At 53.4% G+C, this 23,392-nt stretch overlaps 1 long non-coding RNA gene and 1 pseudogene across 1 annotated transcript in view; both read left to right on the top strand.

The window, feature by feature from the left end:
* LOC143676665 (uncharacterized) overlaps positions 1–23,392 on the top strand; it is a 49,110-nt gene that overhangs the window by 15,462 nt on the left and 10,256 nt on the right. The window contains exon 2 of the long non-coding RNA XR_013172244.1: positions 7,647–7,762. This is a non-coding gene — a long non-coding RNA (uncharacterized LOC143676665). The remainder of the gene's footprint in view (positions 1–7,646; positions 7,763–23,392) is intronic.
* LOC143676882 (arf-GAP with SH3 domain, ANK repeat and PH domain-containing protein 1-like) lies at positions 445–7,289 on the top strand (annotated as a pseudogene).

Genomic DNA, 23,392 nt, shown 5'->3' with positions numbered 1-23,392 from the left:
CCCTGGTCCTCGGCCCAGGAGAAGGGCAGGCGTGCCCAGGACCCCTTGGCCCGCTTAAAACCAGCCCCGTGGATCCTTCAGCACCTGGCGAGGGCAGAGTCGCCGCTTTCCCAGAGGCCAAAGGCTCAGAGACGTTGAGCGGCCAGTCTGAGCACAGTGGGGAGCTCGTAGTGCCGGGAGTCTAACTCCACTCAGCCCCAGAGTCCCACGTCAGCCCCCTGCCGTGCACCTGGAGGAGGTCTGCTGTGGTCTCAGCCCAGCTGTGGGGTGAGGGGGCCACACGGGGCGGGGGGCTGGGGAGGAGGCCAGAGGCACGTGGGGCCTCGGTCCTGGGAAGTGCAGCGAGGTGCGGGCTCTGCTCCATGGGGGCGGCTGTGAGAACAGCCTCACGTGGCCCTGGGAGTGCAAGTCATGTGGGGTCGAGGATGTGCCAGGCATGACGGGATGGGCACCCCCGAGGCAGCTGTGGAGGGGGTTGCCCGGGAGGAAGGGGTGCACTCTGCCGTGACTGAAGAGAAACCGGAGGGAGAGGGTATGGCCGCCGGACGGTGGCTTCTCCTGCCCCAAGTCCTGCCAGTGAGGCCAGGCCACCCTCAAGCCCATCGGCTCCCCGCTGCCCTCTCTTCCCTCCCTGGCCCCACAGTGTCTTCCTCCGTGTTGTCCATTTGCCCTCAAGTGACCTCTCCAATCTGCTTTTTCCCTCTTTGTGGCCACCTACCAATCTCCTGGATACTTTGCATCCACCATGGCCCTTTTAAACTGGTTCATGATCCTTTCCACACAAGCCCAGACTCCATCCTGGGTGGATCTGATGCCTGCAGCCCAGCTCCAGATACCTCGACTTTCTCAAAAGTATTGACCCTCCATTATTCGTCCGAACACACCCACGCCATCACCAGAATCTTAGGATTTCCCAGAACTGCTCCACCTCTGAAATTCTTTCCACTGTTGGCACCACAGCCTCCCAACCCCCCTGCCCCTCATTCCCAGCTCTCGGACACTGCTTTGTGACCTGATGATTTCAACTCTTGCACCGTCCAGAACTCTTTTGGTTCCTGGGATAGAGACCCAACTTAAAAGCCTGCCTCACCCAGCAAGGAGGGTGCAGCACGCAGCAGCTCCCGGAGTAAGGAGTGTGCCGGTGAGAAGAACGGGCATGAACCAGAGAAAAGTGATGGGCTCTGAAAAGTGTGGCAGAGAAGGAAGTGCTCAGTCAAGAGTGGGATTCGACCATCTCCCATCCCACAGCTGACAGACAGCCAGCTCACGGAGCCTCCTCGCCGGCTAGGTGAGACTGAATGCTGAGGACAAGTCTTTTGACCTGATACCACCTGATAGGATGTTTCGCTTTCAGCCAGAAGGTGCCCGTGGATCTCAACGCTGATGAATGAGAGAGAGGAGGACCTCGCCATGGCCTTCTGTGGAGCGCTGTGCACAGGGGAGAATGGCTGGGAAGATGTGACAGAAGACACGGTTGGGGCTGTCCAATGCCCTGGCAATGACCTCTGCTGTGACTGCGGCTCAGCAGAACCCACCTGGCTTTCAACCAACTTGGGTGTTTTAACCTGTGTAGAATGTTCCAACATCCACAGGGAAATGGGCTTCATGTGTCTTGCGTTCGATCTTTGGAACTAGAGAAAGTAGGAACCTCTAAACTCTTGCTGGCCAAGAATGTAGGAGATAATAGTCATAATGACAATGGAAGCAAAGTCGCTGCCCCTCACCGAAACACCCCTTCAAGTGAAATGACTGCACAGAAAGAATTTATCCCTGCAAGGAATGGGTATCCCAGGTTTTCAAGGGAGACCTGTGCATCCTCATCAGCTAAACTGGATGAATTGCCTGAAGCCATTAGGTCCAGGGATTTACTTGCACTAACTCAAGTCTATGCAGAGGGGGTAGAGCTAATGGAACGACTGCTGGAGCATGACAGGAGCTAAGGGAGACTGCTCCACCGTGTAGCCCTAACTGCAGACCAGGCATCTCTCCGTTTGGTGGACTTCCTTGTGCTAAGCTGTGGCAACCTGGACAAGCAGACTGCCCTGGGAAATATGGTTCTATGCTGTCAACTGGAGTATTTTAATCTTCTCAAGAGCAAGTCCACTGTGGATACCACCAGCCAGGCTGGAAAAAGTGCCCTGAATATAGCAGAGAGCCTGGAAGCCACCCGGTGTGAAGATCTGGTCTCCCAGGCTCAGTCCACATGCCCGGGTAGACTATGAGTGGAACCTTTGACAGGAGGAGCTGGATGAAAGCGCTGATGTCTGGATAACAAAGCCCAATCAGGAGTGCTCTCCAAGGCCTCGGAGCTTCTGCCACTCCTCCAGCATAGGCCCCCGGGTCAAGCTGGCACTGCCAGATTCAGCAATCCAAGGGACAAGCAGCGGCTCTCTTGGAGTCTTCACCAACCAGAGGTTTGTCTCCACAAGCCCAGATTCGTTCACAGAACAGAATGTTCACAGGGGAGCCCTCTCTGCCTCCTAGGGAAAGATCCAAGTGGCCCACCTTCAACACCCCCTCTAAGAAGTCTGGTGCAGCTCCATGCTGTGCAAGAACAGGCCTCTCCCCACCACCTGGACACAAGAGAACCCTATCCACCCCTCCCAGCCCACCACCTCATGGGCTCCCACAAAGTGCAGTTCCTAGGGGTAACGATGTGTGTCCATCATCTTCCAGTAGGACCACAAACAAATTTGAGGGACTGTCTCAATAGTCAGGCAGGTTCTGCAAAGCATGCCCTTGGCCCAGGTGTTCTTCCTAAGCTGCCTCAGGAAGTGGCACTGAGGAAGGCAGAAATCATCCCTCATCTCTCCCTAGACAAAGCCAATGTACTACCTATAATCTTTCATAAATCATAACAGCTGGCAGAGCTACCGCAAAAACCACCACCTGGGGACCTGCTCCTGAAGCCCACAGAAATGGCCACCAAGCCCCAAATTGGAGATTTGCCATCCAAGCCGGGAGAACTGCCCTGCAAGCCACAATTGGGTGACCTGCCACCAAACCACAGCTTGGAGACATATTGGCAAAATCCCTGCCTGGAGCTGTCTCGCCCAAAGCTCAGCAGCCCCCAGAGCTCACTCAGAAGTCACACCCTGTGGTTCTCACCAAACATGCACTCCAGAGACACCATCCAAAAGCAAGCTTCCAGAGACTCCAGCGATCTTTCTCTGCCAGAGACACGTGTACCACTGCCCAGAAAAATCACTACAGGGAAAAGTAAAGGGAGATGAGTGGAGACCATTCCTGACTGGCAGCAGACAGCAACGACGAGCTCAGGTTCCTTGATGGGGTGAGACTGTTGTCATGGGGGGCAAGGACCAGGAGTGGTTGTGTCCTCCAGGGATTGATACTGGCTTATGATGATGAGTGCCCACCCATTCCTGAGATATTACCTCATTATGCAAAGATAACATCTTTCATCACTGGTTTGACAAAAATTCGAGATATGCCCAGTGAAGTTCACCTTTCAGGAACCAAGGACCAACAGAAAATATTAGCATCTACTTATACATGCATCTAGAAGCTTCCCTGAAATCGGCTTTCTACAAAGGAATAGTATGGATGAGTGGAACTGTATATTTTTAAAGCCTGATTGATATTAAAGCAGAAATTATAAGGTTGAAAAAAAAAATTACTGGTTCACCCACCCGGCAAATCTAGGAACTGGTGGTTTCAAGCTCGGCTGGAGCCACAGACCCAAGGAATGCTGTCTCTCTTTCTGTTTTTCCCCGTCTCTCCTGCCCTTTCTCCTTCTCTTTCAGTTTGGATCAGCCTTAATCTTCAAACAGTTTTCCCCACCTGGGTGCCACGGTGTTCGCCGCAGCCCGAGGGCTCGTGATCCAGGAGGAAGAGAACCCTTCTTCTTGCAGAGCCCACGTAGGCAATCTTAGTGAGGGGACCTGGAAGCTGTGCCTGGTCCATGGGCCCCATTGAGCCAGGCCCTGAGGACGCAGGCAGCATGGCGCGTGACCCCACGGTGACGAGGACCCAGAGCCCCTCACGGGGGCGCCTCTGGGCTGGGGCTGTTTGGGCTCCACCACTTTGACCCAGTAGATGTTTTGAACCGAAGAGAATTCTTTACTCCAAGTCTATGTGAGGTCATTTTAACCAGAATTATACCAACAGCTGTTGACATTTGTCAAGGAAGCATTTTCTAAAGCTAATTCCGTTCAACCAACTTAGGTTTTAGATAAATTTTTTACAAAGTGCAGTCAGACCAATCTTTTCTATTTTCATTTTACAATGAAGGTTTGATGCATGCATTCTTGTGAGGTTTTGGGGGAACTTTGTTTTTGGTGTTTTCTGGCCCATGTATTTCAGCAATTGTATCTTTAACTCAAATGAGTTTTCTTTTGTGGCTCTTATTTCTCCAAAGCCAATTTTCTTGTGTAATTTTCACAGGTCTAAATTTTTTTAAGGATATTTGATCTTTTCTGTCAATTTAAACCTCAACAAATATAGCCTGCATATTTTTATATTCAGTTTCATTTTCTATTTATTATTTCTACTAAGTTTAATTATTCTTGGATCAATTTTTGCAATTTCAGTATTAACAATGATCCTTCATACAATTTTTCATCTAAAATGACTATTACTGTATACAGCTTCAGTTTTTATTGGCTTTATTTTATGTTATTTCTACAAATAATATGAATCTTGAGTTGGAAAAGAAAATCCAATACTTTCCTTAGCTAATCCTGAGAAAATGGTACAAATTACTTTTGGATAATTGCTGTTGACCACAAGTGGTCTGTTTTATGGCTATTCCAGTTCTTTCATAAACTTGTAATTACTCTATTAATGTAATTACTTGCTCTTTGACAGCACAAAGTGAATGCCACAGGCCCAAAGTGTGGCCTAGTATATGTGGTGAGTTCCGTAGCATTCCTGAACCTTCCGGAACCACACGGGTTTGCAGGAGAGAAGCCATTCCTCAGAGGAGAAGCTGGTGCTGCACCCACGGGGGGGTGAAAGGAAAGCATGCTTGGAAATGGATTGACAACATCTGTGCTCTTCCTTGTCTGTTTCTCCTGATCTCTCATTCTGTCCTGCCTTCACTGCTTGCTTTCTCCTGTTTATCACCTGTAGCACCACCACCTCCCCTTACCCAATATCTTACTCACACCACTTCTGTTTACTTACTTCCCAAATGCTAGGGTAACTATAACTGAGAGTCAGCCCAATGCTTCCCTTCGCTACATACACCTGACACCCCTTCTCTTTCCATGCCCATGGTCTTTCTCTGCTGTGCCCAGTATTCTCCTTCTCTGCCCATACTCAAAGCTCCATCTCTACTCTTACCCAACTCTCCACATCTCAACACATACACAAAATTTCTTTTTTTACCTGCACCCAACACTCTCCTCTGTTCCTAACCCAACGCTGCCTGTCTCTCCCCAGGCCCAATGCTCTCCACAGTCTCTCCTCTACTGCTGACCAGTGCTTACAAAAACTACAGACCCCAATGGCCAGGGTCTCCAACAAAGCTAGATCAGCAGTGCTGGACAGGAGTCCCTGGTCAGCTTCTCCCCTGGCCCTTAGCAGCAACCAGAAGCTTGGCTCTTCATCCCCTCACTTGCCCTCACCCTCAGCCGATGGCTCCACTTCTCTGAGCAGACAGAGGCTTTCGCATAGAACGCTTGCCCAGCTTCCTGCAGCCCCACTGAAAACCTTATAGATGGCTACACTTCATCTTGTCTTTAATGTCTTTCCTTTTTGGAAAAGACCAATTCCTTCCCCTTGTGCCTGATCTTATCCTCCCTCCCTTTAAGGACCAGTGTCATCATTATCTCCTTCACTCTGTTGTCTTCAGAGTTCCTTGTCCAAGACAGCTTGAGGCCCCTGACCTTCCCCCTCTGCCCCGGTTACCCCAAAGGACCCTATAGGCTCTCCCCTTAGCCCTTTTGCTCTTTTTCCCCAGCTCCTCTCGTTTCATGCCAACTATTGCCCTTGTCCACTCTCCGAGACCTGCCACCTTGAATGATCTTTTTCTGTTGAGCCTCTCCTCTTGACACCTGAAATGTGGATTTCGCTGCCTCTTTGCTCCAAGCCTCTTACATTCCAGCAAGCTTTCCCATCTCCAGCCCCGGATCCCAGATTTTCATGTCGGGCAGAGCCCTTGCTTGCCGAGGAAGGGAGCCCAGGTTCCTGTGCTTGTCCTGGACAGCCAGATCCTGTCCAGGAAGTCATCCCATCATGCCAGGGCATCCTGGGTCCCACCCATGGCCGGTTCTTGCTCAGACATTGATGTGGGCACGTCCTGTCCTCATGGTCTTGAGGCTTCCAGAGCCCAAAACGCTCTGAGTTCTGTTCCAAACGCCACCATGTCCTGAGCCCCGGAGTGCCTTTGAGTCACTGGCTGTCCTGAATAGAGAAGGTGATGGGAATGTAAGCAAGTCTCGCAACCCCATAGCCACTTCAGCTTCATCTACCACTGCTGCTGCTCCTGGAGAAGCTTTCAGGAGTGGGCAGCACTTAACTCCCACTTTTCTAAGGACAAGAGCAGGTGTACTGGGGCACCTGAGACTGCAGGTCTCAGGGAGGACAGGATAGGGCAGCATGAGATGCTTTTTGACCTTGGCTTTGTAGGAGAAGCAGGAAGGTGCTGGTCCATCTCTTCCAGCTGGCTGGGAAATCCACTATTTGAGATTACCTGGAACGTTCCAGGACCTGACACATCAGTTGCCTCCAGAGCTTAGGGTTGCCTGAGACTGTCTTGTGGAAGGAATGGATGCTGCAGAGCTGGGGGCTGGGAGACCCGCTGCTGTCTCCTCCGGACCGTGCAGCACACGACTTTAGTAAGAACCTGGGCTGCAGTGTCAAGCAGCTCTGTGGCTGTGTGTAGCTGTGTTCACCTTCTTGTGCCATCTCCTTTTCTAAGTTGGGATAATAATGCCCTTCCCTCCTCTGGTAACTGGCGGACTGTGAGTAACGCTCGTAGCGTCCTTCACGTGGAGTTCGTCACAATCCTTGGTGCTGTGGCTTCTTGCATTACAATGATTCATGTTGCCTGGGCCGTCTCTGAGAGTCAGGCCTGTGAAAATATTGACACACATGTTATCTTCCTCCTGAACACAATACACTAGTGTGCATGTTCCACTGATCATGGCGCGGCCTGACACTGCAGAAGGAAGTGAGACATGGGCACATCTCGTCACCCGGTGTTCTGGTCTCTCCCGGCCTCACCTGCCTCGCCCCTCAGCACTGCTTGCCCAGGGGTCGACTCTTCCGGCCTTGGCCTCGGGGACACGGCCACCTCGGATCCCCTCCCGACTCTGCCTGTGTGAGCCCCCGTGTCCTCCCCACCCCTCCACATGGCACATTCAGACAGTCACCCCCTGCCCTCTCTCACCGTCCTTTCATTTCTCTTGAGATCACAGTAAATCCACGTACCTCTTCCAAAATCCGTCCCTGAGCTCTGGCTGTTCCTGCAGGGGCTTCACCTTAAATTAATCGTCCAGCTCCCCATTTCTGATCATGGTGGCCCTGCCTCCTTCTTCCTGGGAAGCATCTTTGTTCTTTCTCCAGATTAGGTAATAAACCCCTGCTGGGTCTGAGTGCCTGTTGTCTGTTCTGGACATAGAGAAATGAGGCTCCAGAACCCCGTTTCAAGGTGTTAATGACAAGGAAATGCATCTTTTCAGATGGGATTGGAGATTTATCAAAGGTGCAATTCCATCACAGAGGAGGCCACGCAGACACCAGGTCCAGGCTGGAAATGCTGCCGAGGGCTGCCCTGGAGAGGTGACCTTCAGAGTGGGTAAGAGTCAAAGTGAGCAGGGGAACCCAGGGAGAAGCGGCTTCCAACTCCTGGAGCGATGCAGAAGCCCGCCGCAGTGAGGTGCCCGCGGGCGGGGTGGGGGCTGCTGCAGAGCCGGGCTCGGGGGCTGTGGTGGCAGTGACGGCACACAGGGGGCAGCTAGAGAGGGCTCTGCCCGGGACTGGGCCCAGGCATACCTGCGCTGTGGCTCCCCTTCCTGGGAAACCCGTGAGTGTCTGGAGAGGAGCAGGTGGAAGCCCCTCAGCCTTGCGCCCCTGACCTTGGCCCGGGGCCCCTGGGGGCCGCCCCTGAGGTGCTGCTTGAACGTGTGGCACTGTCCATTCCCTGGGGCCCATGGGAAGGCCCTGCGAGCCCTGTTTCTGGAGACGGGTTCACAAGGTGGGTCCTGACGTGTGACGTGTGCCTCAGTTTCTCCCTTCGCCATTTCTCTCGGGTGTGGAAAAGTCGCCGCGCTCTGCCCAAAGTGCTACCCCCCATGCTGGGGACCTGTCTCTCTCCTCCCCCCCAAGCTCAGGGGCTTCAGAACCGGCCTCTCTTTCTGGGGACGGAAGGGAGCTCCTTCCTACCCCTTCCAACACACCTGCTTTGCGCTGGGGGTGGGGCCGGGGCTGGGCTGGGGAGTGCTCAGCTGGAAGTGGGTGGGGGGCATCTGTGCATGGGAGACGCGGGACACCAGGGCAGGGACACACCTCGAGGCAACAGTGGGCCCTGGAGGGAGGCCCTCACTCCACGGAGGGGGGAGCATGAGGCACCTGCGCCCAGATTTGGTGCAGGCTCCCAGGTGGCGGCTCCCGTGTGGCGGGCAGGTGGCATGGGCCCAGCCAAGGCCCGGGAGAGGCCCAGAAGGGGTGGCCTGGAAGGGGCGGGCAGAATCTCTGACGCTGAGGAGTCTGGGCAGCTGCAGCAAGTCTCTCTTTTCTCCAGGGCAGTGGGGACAATGGGACAGTGGGGCAGTGGGGCAGTGGGGACAGTGAAGGAGCGAGGCAGTGGGGACAGTGGGACAGTGGGGACAGCGAGACAATGGGGACAGTGGGAGCAGTGGGGACAGTGGGACAGTGGGGGCAGTGGGGGCAGTGGAGGCAGTGGGAACAGTGGGGCAGTGGGGGCAGTGGGGACAGCGAGACAGTGGGGACAGCGGGACAGTGGGGGCAGTGAGACAGTAAGGACAGTGAGACAGTGAGGATAGTGAGGACATTAGGGACAGTGGGGCAGTGGGGGCAGTGGGGGCAGTGGGGACAATGGGACAGCAGGGACAGTGGGGCAGTGAGGTGGTGGCCCTGGGAGGGAGGGTGGCGGGCAAACTGTGTCCAGCCGAAGCTGGACGACGCGGGCCTGTGACAGGGTGGACAACCCCTTCTTTGGTTTCTTTGCCCTCTCCCTTCATCTGGGCAGCAAGAGAGACTGTCCAGTGGGGTGCACCCGGGGCTACGGTGGGACCATGCTGTGGGGAGGCCAAGGCCGAGGGAGCTGGCTGGGAGCAGCTGGGGGCCCGGGAGATGGGCTGGGAAGTGGAGCACCAGCCTGGGGACACTGCGGGACGGGAAGTGCTGGGCTGGGGGTGGCATCACTGGGGAACTGGGACGCAGCTGAGGTAGAAGTGCTTAGAGCAGGGAAAGGCACTCCCGGCACCTGGGGACAAGGACACAGTAGCCACAGGAGGACACTTAAAGGACCAAGTAGTCCATCCAACACTCCTGAGTCCAGGCAGGAGGGGAGGTCGGGCCCGTCCAGCTGCTGCCACGCCAGCCACCGCCTGTCCCTGAGCTCCCCCAGGGCTCCAGAGTCGTGGTGAGATGTTGGGGTGCAGCAGCTGGGACTCGGCATCCCCAGGTCGGTGGCCCCATCTTCGGCCCCCCAAGGCAGAGGTGTCCTGCCCTGTCTGGCCTCGCCCACCCCCAGCCCAGGTGACCCATGTGAGAGCAGCTGGGGGTCAGGATGAGCTGTCATCCCCCTATATCAAGGAAAAGATGGGAGGTCTGGGGCTGAGGGGTGGGGAGCCAAGGTGCAACCAAGTTGTGGGAGGCTTCCAGGGTCACGAGACCATGGCTGGGGAGCTGTCCAGACCCCTGGGGGAAGGAAGCAGCTCCCTTGTCCCTTCACACTAGTCCAGATGTGGAGCTCTCCCCACCTGCAAGGACTCGGGGTGTGAGGAGGAGACCTGCGGTGTCCCCTAAGGGCTCAGGGCAGCTGCTTGTGGGTCATCTGCCAGGAGACACCTACAAAGTCCTTGAGCTGGTGCCACTCCCATCCGTGTATCTGTCCTGCACACACTCCATCCCCATTTGTGTGTCTGCCCTGCACAAACTCCACACCCATCAGTGTGTCTGTCCTGCACTGGCACCACCGTCCATCCATGTGTTTGTCCTGCACACACTCCACCCCCATCCATGTGTCTGTCCTGCACACATTCCACCTCTGTCCGTGCATCTATCCTGCACACACTCAACCCCATCCATGTGTCTGTTCTGCACTGGCACCACTGCTCATCCATGTGTCTGTCTGGCACACACTCCACACCCATCCGTGTGTTTATCTTGCACACACTCCACCACCTGTCCGTGTGTTTATCCTGTGCTCGCGTCCTCCCTTGTCACCTCCAGAGCCCCAAGAGCGGAGTCACTGGTTTGCCTTCAGTGCTGCATTTCCACCCCCTGTACTGAGATCAGGGCTCCTGGTGACCTGGGCCAGGTGGCGTTGTAAATGAAATTTTACAGGGATGTGGCTATACTGGCTCCTGGCACAGTGTCCGGGGCTCTTTTAAGTCACAACAGCAGGGACGAGGGTCGGGACAGAGATGAGGGTCGGGACAATGATGAGGGTTGGGAGAGGGACGAAGGTTGGGATAGCAATGAAGGTCGGGACAAGGACGAGTGTCGGGACAGTGATGAGGATCAGGACAGTGATGAGGATCGGGACAGTGACGAGTGTCGGGACATGGACGAGGTTCAGGACAGGGACGAAGGTTGGGACAGAGACGAGGGTCATGACAGCGATGAGGTTCAGGACAGCGATGAGGGTCGGGACAGAGATGAGGGTTGGGAGAGGGACGAGGGTTGGGACAGAGACGAGGGTCATGACAGCAATGAGGTTCAGGACAGTGATGAGGGTCGGGACAGAGACAAAGGTTGGGAGAGAGATGAAGGTTGGGTCAGCGATGAGGGTATGGACAGCGACGAGGGTCGGGTCAGCAACGAGGTCGGGAAAGGGATGAGGGTTGGGACAGCAACAAATGTTGGGACAGGCATGAGAGATGGGACAGAGACGAGGGTGGGACAGTGACAAGGTCGGGACAATGACAAGGTTTGGGACAGCAATGAGGGTCAGGAGAGGAACGAGTGTCAAGACAGAGATGAGGGTCATGACAGCAACGAGGGTTGGGAAAGGGACGAGAGTCAGGACAGGGACAAAAGTTGGGACAGCGATGAGGGTTGGGACAAAGTTGAGGGTCAGGACAGTGACAAGGTTCAGGACAGCGATGAGTGTCAGACAGGGATGAAGGTCAGGACAGGACGAAGTTAGGACAGTGATGGGGGTTGGGACAGCAAGAGGGTCGTTTTAGGGATGAGGTCAGGAAAGGGATGTGGGTTGGGACAGAGATGAGCTCGGGAAAGGGATGAGGGTCGAGACAGGATCGAAGGTTGGGACAGTGACGAGGGTTGGGACAGCAATGAGGTTCAGATCAGGGATGTGGTCGGGAAAGGGATGAAGTTCAGGACAGCGACGATGGTCAGGATGGCATCGAGGTCAGTACAGCAATGTGGGTCTGGACAGTGATGAGTTGGGACAGCAACGAAGGTCGGGCCAGCGACGAGGTCAGGATAGCAATGAGGATTGTTTAGGTCACTAAGTTGGGAATTTTACAAGGGTCGGGACAGCAACGAGGGTCGTGGAAGTGACTAGGGTCGGGACAAGGATGAAGACTGGGAGAGGGACGAGGGTTGGGACAGGCACAAGGGTCATGTCAGTGAAGAGGTTGGGAAAGAGACAGTGGTCAGGACGTGACGAGGGTCAGGACATTGACAAGGATCGGGACAGGGATGATGGTTGGGACACAGACGAGGTTCGGGACAGAGATGAGGGCTGGGACAGGGAAGAGGGTCGGGAGAGTGATGAGGGTTGGGAGAGAGATGAGGGTTGGGACAGCAGCAAAGGTTGGGATCATGACGAGGGTCAAGACAGTGACGATGGTCCGGACAGAGGCAAAGGTCGGGACAGTGACGAGGTTCAGACAGTGACAAGGGTGGGGCAGAGATGAGGTTCTAGACAGCAACGAGGGTTGGGTCTGGGATGATGGTTGGAACAGTGATGAATGTCGGGACAGCAATGAGGGTAGGAAAAAGGACGAGGGTCAGGACAGTGATGAGATTCGGGAAATGGATGATGAACTGGGTAGAGATGAGGGTCGGTTCAGCACCGAGGTTGGTAAAGGGAAGAGGGTCGAGACATCAATGAAGGCCGGGACATTGACGAGGCTCAGGACAGTGACGAGGGTCTGGACAGGGATGAAGGTCAGGACAGGGACGAGGGTTGAGACAGCAACGAAGGTCGGGACAGGACAAGGGTCGGGACAGGGACAAGGGTAGGGACTGGGAAGAGGTAGAGTACAGGGACGAGGGTCGCGAGAGGGACGAGGATCCTGACAGCAACGAGGGTCGGGACAGAGATGAGGGTCGGGATACAGACAAGGGTCTGGACAGGGACAAGGGTAGGGACCGGGAAGAGGTTCAGGACAGGGACGAGGTTTGGAAAAGCAATGAGGGTCATGACAGCGATGAGAGTTGTGAAGGTTTGATGGTTGGGAGAGTGACGAGTGTCACGACAGGGGCAAGGGTTGGGACAGAGACGAGATCGGGCAGCGATGAAAGTCGTGACAGCAATGAGGGTCGGGACAGTGACAAACATCGGGACAGCAATGAGGATCAGGACAGCAATGAGGGTGGTTTCAGTGAAGAGTTTGGGATAATGAAGAGGGTTGGGACAAGGAAGTGTGTCGCCACAGCAACAAGTGTCTGGACAGAGATGTGGGTCAGGACATGGACGAGGGACACGACAGTGACAATCATCAGGACAGGGACGAGTGTTGGGACAGGGCCGAGGGTCAGAACAGAGATGAGATTCACAACAGAGATGAAGGTTGAGAAAGCAACGAATGTCAGGACAGGGACTAGGGTCGGGACAGTGACAATCATCATGACAGTGACGAGGGTTGGGACAGAGACGAGGGCCGGGACTGGGACGAGGGTTGGGACAGAGACAAGGGTCAGGTCAGTGACGAAGGTTGGAACAGTGATGAGGGTCAAGACAGTGACAAGTGTCAGGATAGGGATGAGAGTTGGGACAGAGACGAGGATCAAGACAATGACGATTTTGGGACAGCAACGAGGTCGGGACAGCGACGAGGTTTGGAACAGTGACAAGGGTTGAGACAGACAGGAAGATTGGGAGAGAGACAAGAGTGGGGACAGCAACAAGGGTCAGGACAGAGATGAGGTCGGGACAATGACGAGGGTCAGAACAGTGATGAAGGCTAAGACAGGGACGAGTGTCAGGACAGTGACGAGGTCAGGACACTGACAATGGTCGGGAGAGCTACAAGGGTCATTTACATGATGAGGTTGGTAAAGAGACGAGGGTCGGGACAGATACAAAGGTCAGGACAGTGACAAGGGTCAGGAGAGTGACAAGGGTTGGGACAGTGACAATGATCGGGACAGGGACAAAAGTCAGGAAACAGACGAGGGTCGGAAAAGAGACGAGGGGTGGGACAGGGACGAGGGTCAGGACAGGGATGAGGGTCCAGACAGAGACAAGGGTCGGTACAGTGATGAGGTCAGGAAAGGGACAAGGGTCAGGACAGTGACAAGGGTCAGGACAGGGACGAAGGTCGGGATAGGGACGAGGGTCAGGAAAAGGACAAGGGTCAGGACAGGGACGAGGTTCAGGACAGGGACGAGGGTCAGGACGGGACGAGGGTTGTGACAGCGACGAAGGTCGGGAGTGCGAGAGTGTTGAGACAGGGATGGGGGTTGGGACAAAGATGAGATTCGGGACAAAAACGAGGTCCAGACAGCGACGAGGTTCTTGAAGTGATGAGGGTCAGAACAGTGATGAGGGTCAGGACAAAGACAAGTTGCGGGACAGACACGTGGGTTCGGACAATGACGAAGGTTGGGACAGAGACTAGGGTCGGGACAGAGACGAGGGTCCAGACAGCGACGAGGTTTGTGACAACAACCAGGTTGGGAAACGGATGAGGGTCAGGACAGTGACAATGGTCAGGACAAGGACAAGGATCGGGACAAGGACGAGGGACAGGACAGGGACGAGGTCAGGACAACGAGGGTCGGGACAAGTATGAAGGTGGGGATGGAGATGAGTTTCAGGACAAGCATGAGGGTTGGGACAGCGAGGAGGTTGGGACAACGATGAGGGTCGGGAAAGGGATGAGGTTCGGGACAGCACTGAGGGTCGGGAAAATGACGAGGGTCGGGACAGGGACGAGAGTTGGGACAGGGACGAGGGTCAGGACCACGACGAGGGTTGGGATAGAGACAAGGGTTGGGAAACAGACAAGGGTCGGGACAGAGAAGAGGGTTGAGACAGGGATAAGGGTCAGGACAGAGAAGAGGGTTGGGACAGGGATAAGGGTTGGGACAGAGAAGAGGGTCGGGAAAGTGACTAAAGTCTGGATAAGGAAAAGGGTCGGGTCAGAGACGAGGGTCGGGACATGGACGAGAGTCAGAACAGGGACAAGTGTCAGGACAGAGACGAGGGTCAGGACAATGATGATGGTCGGAACAGTGATGAGGATCGGGACAGGGACAAGGGACAGGACAGTGACAAGATCGGGACAGGGATGAGGGACAGGACAGCAACAAGATCTGGACAACAACAAGGGTTGGGACAGGTATGAAGGTGGGGACAGGGATGAGTTTCAGGACAGGGATGAGGGTTGGGACAGCAAGGAGGTCGGGACAACGATGAGAGTCGAGACAGGGATGAGGGTCGAGACAAGGACGAGTGTCGGGATAGGGACAAAAGTTGGGACAACGATGAGGGTCATGAAAGGACAACAGTTGAGACAGCGACGAGGGTCAGGACAGTGACGAGGGTCGAGACAACGACGAGGTCAGGACAGAGACGAAGGTCGGGACAAGGAGTAAGGTCAGAACAGTGTCCAGGGTTGGGATGGGACAAGGGTCGGGACAGCGATGAGTTTGGGACAGAGACGAGGGTCAGCACAGGGAAGAGGGTTGGGTCAAGGATGAGGGTCAGGACAGAAACGAGTGTTGGGACAGTGACGAGTTTGGAACAGAGATGAGGGTCAGCACAGGGACGAGGGTCAGGACAGGGATGAGGGTTGGGATAAGGACGAGGGTCAGGACAGCAACGAGGGTTGTGAAGGGGTGATGGTTGGGATAGCGACGAGTGTTGGGACAGGGAAGAGAGTCGTGACAGCAATGAGGGTCGGGACAGTGACGAGGGTTGTTTCAGCCATGAGGTAGGGACAAGGATGAGGGTCGGGACAGAGACGAGTGTCGGAACGGCGACAAAGGTCAGGACAGGGAAGAGAGTCGGGACAGGAAAGTTGGTCGGGACAAGAACGAAGGTCAGGACAAGAATGAGGGTCAGGACAGCAACGAGGGTCTGGAGAGTGAGGACGGTCATGAGGGGACTACTGTCAGGACAGTGTCGAGTGTCGAGACAGTGACGAGGGTCAAGAACAGGGACAAGTGTCGGGCAGGGACGAAGGTCGGGACAGCAACAAAGGTTGAATCAGAGACAAGGGTCTGTACAGCAATGCAGTTGGGACAGTGATGAATGTCGGGACAGGGACAAGGGTAAGGACAGCATGAAGGTCAGAACAGCAACGAGGGTTGAATCAGGACAAAGGTCTGTACAGTGATGCGGTCAGGACAGCGACAAGGTTCGGTACAACACAAGGGTCAAGACAGTGATGGGGATCGAGTCAGAGACAAGGGTTTGTACAGCAACGCAGTTGGGACAGTGATGAGTGTCGGGAAAGGGACAAGGGTTGTGACAGTGATGAGGGTCAGCCCAGAGACGAGGGCCAAGAGAGAGATGAGGGTCAGGACAGGGGCGAAGGTTGGAACAGCAATGAAGTTTGGGATAGTGATGAGGGTGTTTCAGCGATGAGGACGGGAAAGGGACGAGGGTTGGGTCAGAGACGAGGGTTGGGACAGGGACCAGGGTTGGGACAGGGATGCAGGTTGGGACAGTGATGAAGGTTTTTCAGCAATGAGAATGGGAAAGGGATGAGGGTCGGGACAGAGACGAGGGTCGGGAGAGGGATGAGGGTCACGACAGTGACAAGGTTTGTGACAGCAACGAGAGTCATGACAGGGATGAGGGTCGAGAGAGGGACAAATGTCGGGACAGCGTTGAGGGTCGTGACAGTGAAGAGGTCGGAACAGACACAAGGGTCAGCACGGGGACGAGGGTCGGGACAGGGATGAGTGTTGGGACAGAGATGAGTGTTGGGACAGAGACGAGGGTCAGGACAGGGAAGAGGGTCATGACTGCTATGAGGGTAGGGACAAAGACGAGGGTCAGGACTGCGACGAAGGTCAAGACAAGGACGAGGGTCGGGACAAGGATGAGGTCGGGATAGCGATGAGGGTCGGATGAGGTACAAGTGTCGGGACAAGGAGAAGGGTCAGGACTGCGACGAGTGTCAGGACAGCAAAGAAGGTCGGGAAAGTGACGAGGGTCGGGACAGTGATGAGGGTGATTTCAGCGACGAGCTCGGGAAAAGGATGAGGGTTGGGACAGAGACGAGGCTCAGGACAGCACGAAGGTCAGGACAGGGTAGAGGGTCGGGACAAGGATGAGGTTTGGGACAGGGACGAGTTCGGGATACGATGAGGGTTGTGACAAGGATGAGGGTCAGAACAGGGATGAGGGTCAAGACAGTGAAGAGGGTTGGGATAGAGATGAGGGATGGGAGAGGGACGAGGGTCAGGACAAAGACGAGGGTTGGGACAGGGACGAGAAATAGGACAGAGATGAGGGTCAGGATTGTGATGAAGGTCGGGACAGTGACGAGGGTCGGGAGAGGGACGAATGTTGAGACAGGGACGAAGGTCAGGGCAGCAAAGAATTTCGGGACAGAGACGAGGGTCGAGAAAGATGAGGGTCAAGACAGGGACGAAAGTCGGGACAAGGACGAGGGTCAGGACAAGGATGAAGGTCGGGACAGTGACGATGATCTTGTCAGAGACGAGATCAGGACAGGGATGAGGGTCGTGACAGGGGCGAAGGTTGGAACAGGGACGAGGGTTGGGAAAGCGACGAGCATTGATACAGGGACGGAGGTAGGGACAAGGATGAGGGTCATGACAAAGACAAGGTTGGGACCATGATGAGGGTTGTGAAAGGTATGAGGGTCCGGACAGGGGTGAGTGTTGGGACAGCGATGAGGTCTGCACAGGGAAGAGTATTGGGACAGGGATGAAGGTCGGGAAATGGATGATGGTCAGAACAGAGATGAGAATCGGGACAGGGATGAGGGTTGGGACAGCAATGAGGTTGGGAAGGGACGAGGATCAGGACAGTGACAAGTGTCGAGACAGGGACGATGTTTGGGATAGAGACAAGGGTCAGAAGAAGGACAAGGGTCAGAACAGGGACGAGGTTCAGGTCAAGGATGAGGGTCAAGACAGGACTGAGGGTCGGGACAGCGACGAGGGTCGGGAGAGGGACGAATGTTGAGACAGGGACGAAGGTCAGGGCAGTGATGAATTTCAGGACAGAGACAAGGGTCGGGAAAGGACAAGGGTCAAGACAAGGACAAAAGTAGGGACAGGGACGAGGGTCAGGACAAGGATGAAGGTCGGAACAGCGACGATGATCTTGTCAGAGACGAGATCAGGACAGGGATGAGGGTCGGGACAGGGATGAGGGTCAGGACAGGGACGAGGGTTGGGACAGTGATGAGGTCGGGACAGGGACGAAGGTTGATATAGGGAAGAGGGTCAGGAGAGTGAAGGAACAAGTACAAGGATCAGGACAGGGATGAGGGTCGGGACAGAGACAAGGTTTGGACAGCCACAAGTGTCGGAACAGCAACAAGGATTGTGTCAGCGATGAGGTCGGGAAAGGGATGAGGGTCAGGGCAGGAATGATGGTCGGAACAGGGACAAGGGTCATGAAAGGGATGAGGGTCGAGACAGCAATGAGGGTCAAGAAAGGCACGAGGTCAGGACAGCAACAAGGGTCAGGACAGCAAAGAGGTCGTGACAATGACGAAGATCAGGACAGCCACTAGTGTCGGGGCAGCGACGAAGGTCATGTCATCAACGAGGTTGGAAAAGGGACCAGGATCAGCACAATGACATGTGTTGGGAAAGGAAGAGTGTAGGGACAGGGATGATAGTCAGGACACGGACAAGGGTTGGGACAGAGACGAGGGTCGGGACATGGCCAAAAGTGGTGATAGGGATGAGGTTCGGGACAGGGACAAGGTTCAGACAGCCACAAGTGTCAGGACAGCGACGACAATCATGTCAGTGACGAGGTCGTGACTGGGACGAGGGTCGGGACAGGAATGATGGTCGGGAAAGTGATGAAGGTTGTGAAAAGGATGAGGGTCAGGACAGTGATGAGGGTCGGGAAAGGGACGAGGTCAGGACAACCATGCGGGTCGGGACAAAGATAAGGTTGGGACAACGATGAGGGTCGGGACAGCAATGAGGTCATGACAATGACGAGGATCAGGACAGTGACAAGGGTCATAACAGTGACGAGGACTGGGACAGCCACTAGTGTCGGACAAGTGACGAGTGTCATGTCATCGATGAGGTTGAGAAAGGGACCAGGGTTGGGACAGCGATGAGTCTCGGGAAAATGACGAGGGTAGGGACAGAGACGAGGGTCGAGACAGGGCCAATGGTCGTGACAAGGACGAGGGTCAGGACAAGGATGAGGGTCAAGAAAGCGATGAGTGTTGATACAGGGACGAAGGTCTGGACAAGGACGAGGGTCGTGACAGTTTCAAGGTCAGGACCATGATGAGGTTCAGGACAGGTACGAGGGTCCAGACAGGGGTGAGGGTCAGGACAGCAATGAGGTCGGGAAGGGACGAGGGTTGGGACAATGACAAGTGTCGGGACAAGGACGATGTTCGGGATAAAGATGAGGGTTGGAAGAGGGACAAGGGTCAGAAGAGGAACGAGGTTCGGGACAGGGACGAGGGTCAAGACAGGACCAAAGGTCGAGACAGCAACGAGGGTCGGGAGAGGGACAAGTGTTGAGACTAGGACGAAGGTCAGGACAGTGACAAGTTCAGGACAGAGACAGGGTCGGGAAAGGATGAGGGTCAGGGCAGGGACGAAGTTTGGGACAAGGACGAAGGTCAGGACAGGGATGAGGGTCGGGACAGGGACGAGGGTCGGGACAAGGATAAGTGTTGAGATAGGGACGAAGGTTGGGACAGAGACGAGGATCTTGTCAGTGACAAGGTCAGGACAGGGACAAGGGTCAGGACAGTGACGAGTTTAGGAAAGAGACGAGGGTCGGCACAGGGATGAGGGTCGGGGCAGGGACGAAGGTTGGGACAGAGACAAGTTCAGGACAGAGACGAGGGTCGGCACAGGGATGAGGGTCAGGACAGGGACGAGGGTCTGGAGAGCGACAAGGGTCGTGAATGGATGAGTGTTGAGACAGTGACGAGTGTTGAGACAGTGACGAGGGTTGGGACAGGGACAAGGGTCAGGACAGCATGAGGGCCAGGACAGCAACGAGGGTCGAATCAGAGACACAGGTCTGTACAGCGATGCAGTCAGGACAGGGATGAGGTTCGGGACAGTGACGAGGGTCGGGACAGGGACGACGGTCGGGATAGAGATGAGGGTTGGGACAGAGATGAGGGTTGGGACAGAGATGAGGATTGGGACAGAGACGAGGGTCGGGACAGTATCGAGGTTGAGACCAAGACAAGAGTTGGCACAGGGACAAGGGTTGAGACAGGGTTGAGGGTCATGACAGCGACAAGGTTGGGACAGAGACGAGGTCGGGAAAGGGACTAGGGTCGGGACATGGACGAAGGTTTGGACAGCGAAAAGGTCGGGACAGCAACCTGGGTAGGGACAACAATGAGGCTCGGGCCAGCAACAAAGTTCGGGTCAGCAATTAGGTTGGGGAAGGGGTTAGGGTCTGAACATTGACGATGGTCAGTACTGGGACGAGAGTCATGACTGACATGAGGGTCGGGTGAGCAACGAGGTTCAAGACAGAGACGAGTTTTGGGACAGGGACGAGTGTCAGTACAGGGAGGAGGGTCAGGACAGAGACGAGGGTTGGGACAGCGATGAGAGTTATTTCGGTGATGAGGTCGGGAAAAGGTTGGGACAGTGATAAAGGATAGAAGAGCAACAAGGTTCGGGACAGTGACAAGGGCGTTTCAGCATCAAGGACATGAAAGGGATGAGGGTCGGGACAGATATGAGGGTTAGGACAGGGACGAGGGTCAAGAAAGAGGCGAGGGGACTTCCTGGAAGATGGCGGCTTAGTAAGACGCGCGGATCTTAGTTTCTTCTCCAGGACACCTACTAGGGGAGTAGAAACGATACAGAAAGCGCCCAAAGCCACAACAGAGATAAAAAAGACAGCGTACCCCATCCTGGAACGGCTGGCTGGCTGAGAGAAGCAGCTCGGGTGAGATCGCCGAGGCGCGCGGGCCTTACCGGGCGGGGTGGCAAGCGGCCGGAGTTACTCCCTTCCCCCTTCCCGGGCCGGCTGGGAGAATTGGAGAGGCGGTCCCCTGAAACCGCCGCGGCTGGCGCCCACACCACGCGCAGCCCCCGGACCAACTGAGAGAATTGGATCGGAAACCCCCAGGCCGCGGAGAACGGTGACGGGTGGGGGAGGCCCCTTCCAAACCCGTGACTCCCGGGGAACGTGCACTCTCCCGGGTGGGCTGCTGCCGCTGGCGCCCTCCCGCCACGCTTGTTGCCCAGGGCCGACTAGGAAATTCGGACGGGCTCTTTCCCTGGCTGCGGCGACCAGCAACCCTCCCTGCGTTCGGACCCCGGCCGGCTCAAGCTGTTCGGCTAGCGAACCCCCAGGACGGCAAGAGTTTTCCAAAGTTTAAGGTCCCACAGCACCTTTTACTGGTGGGACCCGCAGACAAACGTGTGCCACGAGCGCCACCTACTGGGCAGGATAAGAAAAACAGAACCCAGAGATTTCACAGAAAAATATTACAACCTTGCTGGGTCCAACACCAAGAGAAATCTGAATAAATGCCCAGACGCCAGCAGCAGAAGATAACTGTCCACGCTCAAAAGATTGAGAATATGGCTCAGTCAAAGGAACAAACCAATAGCTCAAATGAGACACAAGAGCTGAGACAACTAATGCTGAATATATGAACAGAAATGGAAAACCTCTTCAAAAATGAAATCGATAAATTGAGGGAGGACATGAAGAGGACATGGGCTGAACATAGAGAAGAAATAGAAAAACTGAAAAAACAAATCGCAGAACTTATGGAAGTGAAGGATAAAGTAGCAAACATAGAAAAAATAATGGATAGCTACAATGATAGATTTAAAGAGACAGAAGATAGAATTAGTGATTTGGAGGATGGAACATCTGAATTCCAAAAAGAAACAGAAACTATAGGGAAAAGAATGGAAAAATTTGAACAGGGTATCAGGGAACTCAAGGACAATATGAACCGCACAAATATACGTGTTGTGGGTGTCCCAGAAGGAGAAGAGAAGGGAAAAGGAGGAGAAAAACTAATGGAAGAAATTATCACTGAAAATTTCCCAACTCTTATGAAAGACCTAAAATTACAGATCCAAGAAGTGCAGCGCACCCCAAAGAGATTAGACCCAAATAGGCATTCTCCAAGACACTTACTAGTTAGAATGTCAGAGGTCAAAGAGAAAGAGAAGATCTTGAAAGCAGCAAGAGAAAAACAATCCATTACATACAAGGGAAACCCAATAAGACTTTGTGTAGATTTCTCAGCAGAAACCATGGAAGCTAGAAGACAGTGGGATGATATATTTAAAATACTAAAAGAGAAAAACTGCCAACCAAGACTCCTATATCCAGCAAAATTATCCTTCAAAAATGAGGGAGAAATTAAAACATTCTCAGACAAAAAGTCACTGAGAGAATTTGTGACCAAGAGACCAGCTCTGCAAGAAATACTAAAGGGAGCACTAGAGTCAGATACAAAAAGACAGAAGAGAGAGATATGGAAAAGAGTGTAGAAAGAAGGAAAATCAGATATGATATATATAATACAAAAGGAAAAATGTTAGAGGAAAATATTATCCAAACAGTAATAACACTAAATGTCAATGGACTGAATTCCCCAATCAAAAGACATAGATTGGCAGAATGGATTAAAAAACAGGATCCTTCGATATGCTGTCTACAGGAAACACATCTTAGACCCAAAGATAAACATAGGTTGAAAGTGAAAGGTTGGGAAAAGATATTTCATGCAAATAACAACCAGAAAAGAGCAGGAGTGGCTATACTAATATCCAACAAATTAGACTTCAAATGTAAAACAGTTAAAAGAGACAAAGAAGGACACTATATACTAATAAAAGGAACAATTAAACAAGAAGACATAACAATCATAAATATTTACGCACCGAATCAGAATGCCCCAAAATACGTGAGGAATATACTGCAAACACTGAAAAGGGAAATAGACTCATATACCATAATAGTTGGAGACTTCAACTCACCACTCTCATCAAGGGACAGAACATCTAGACAGAGGATCAACAAAGAAATAGAGAATCTGAATATTACTATAAATGAACTAGACTTAATAGACATTTATAGGACATTACATCCCACAACAGCAGGATACACCTTTTTCTCAAGTGCTCATGGATCATTCTCAAAGATAGACCATATGCTGGGTCACAAAGCAAGTCTTAACAAATTTAAAAAGATTGAAATCTTACACAACACTTTCTCGGACCATAAAGGAATGATGTTGGAAATCAATAATAGGCAGAGTGCCAGAAAATTCACAAATACGTGGAGGCTCAACAACACACTCCTAAACAACGACTGGGTCAAAGAAGAAATTGCAAGAGAAATTAGCAAATACCTCGAGGCGAATGAAAATGAAAACACAACATATCAAAACTTATGGGACGCAGCAAAGGCAGTGCTAAGAGGGAAATTTATTGCTCTAAATGCCTATATCAGAAAAGAAGAAAAGGCAAAAATTCAGGAATTAACTATCCATTTGGAAGAACTGGAGAAAGAACAGCAAGCTAACCCCAAAGCAAGCAAAAGGAAAGAAATAACAAAGATTAAAGCACAAATAAATGAAATTGAAAACATGAAAACAATAGAGAAAATCAATAAGGCCAGAAGTTGGTTCTATGAGAAAATCAATAAGATTGATGGGCCCTTAGCAAGATTAACAAAAAGAAGAAGAGAGAGAATGCAAATAAATAAGATCAGAAATGGAAGAGGAGACATAACTACTGACCTCACAGAAATAAAGGAGGTAATAACAGGATACTATGAACAACTTTACGCTAATAAATACAACAATGTAGAGGAAATGGACGGGTTCCTGGAAAGACATGAACAACCAAC

The sequence above is a fragment of the Tamandua tetradactyla genome, chromosome 3 (genome assembly GCF_023851605.1).
Source record: "Tamandua tetradactyla isolate mTamTet1 chromosome 3, mTamTet1.pri, whole genome shotgun sequence".
Lineage (NCBI taxonomy): Eukaryota > Metazoa > Chordata > Mammalia > Pilosa > Myrmecophagidae > Tamandua > Tamandua tetradactyla.
This window is presented reverse-complemented; position numbering and strand designations above follow the sequence as displayed.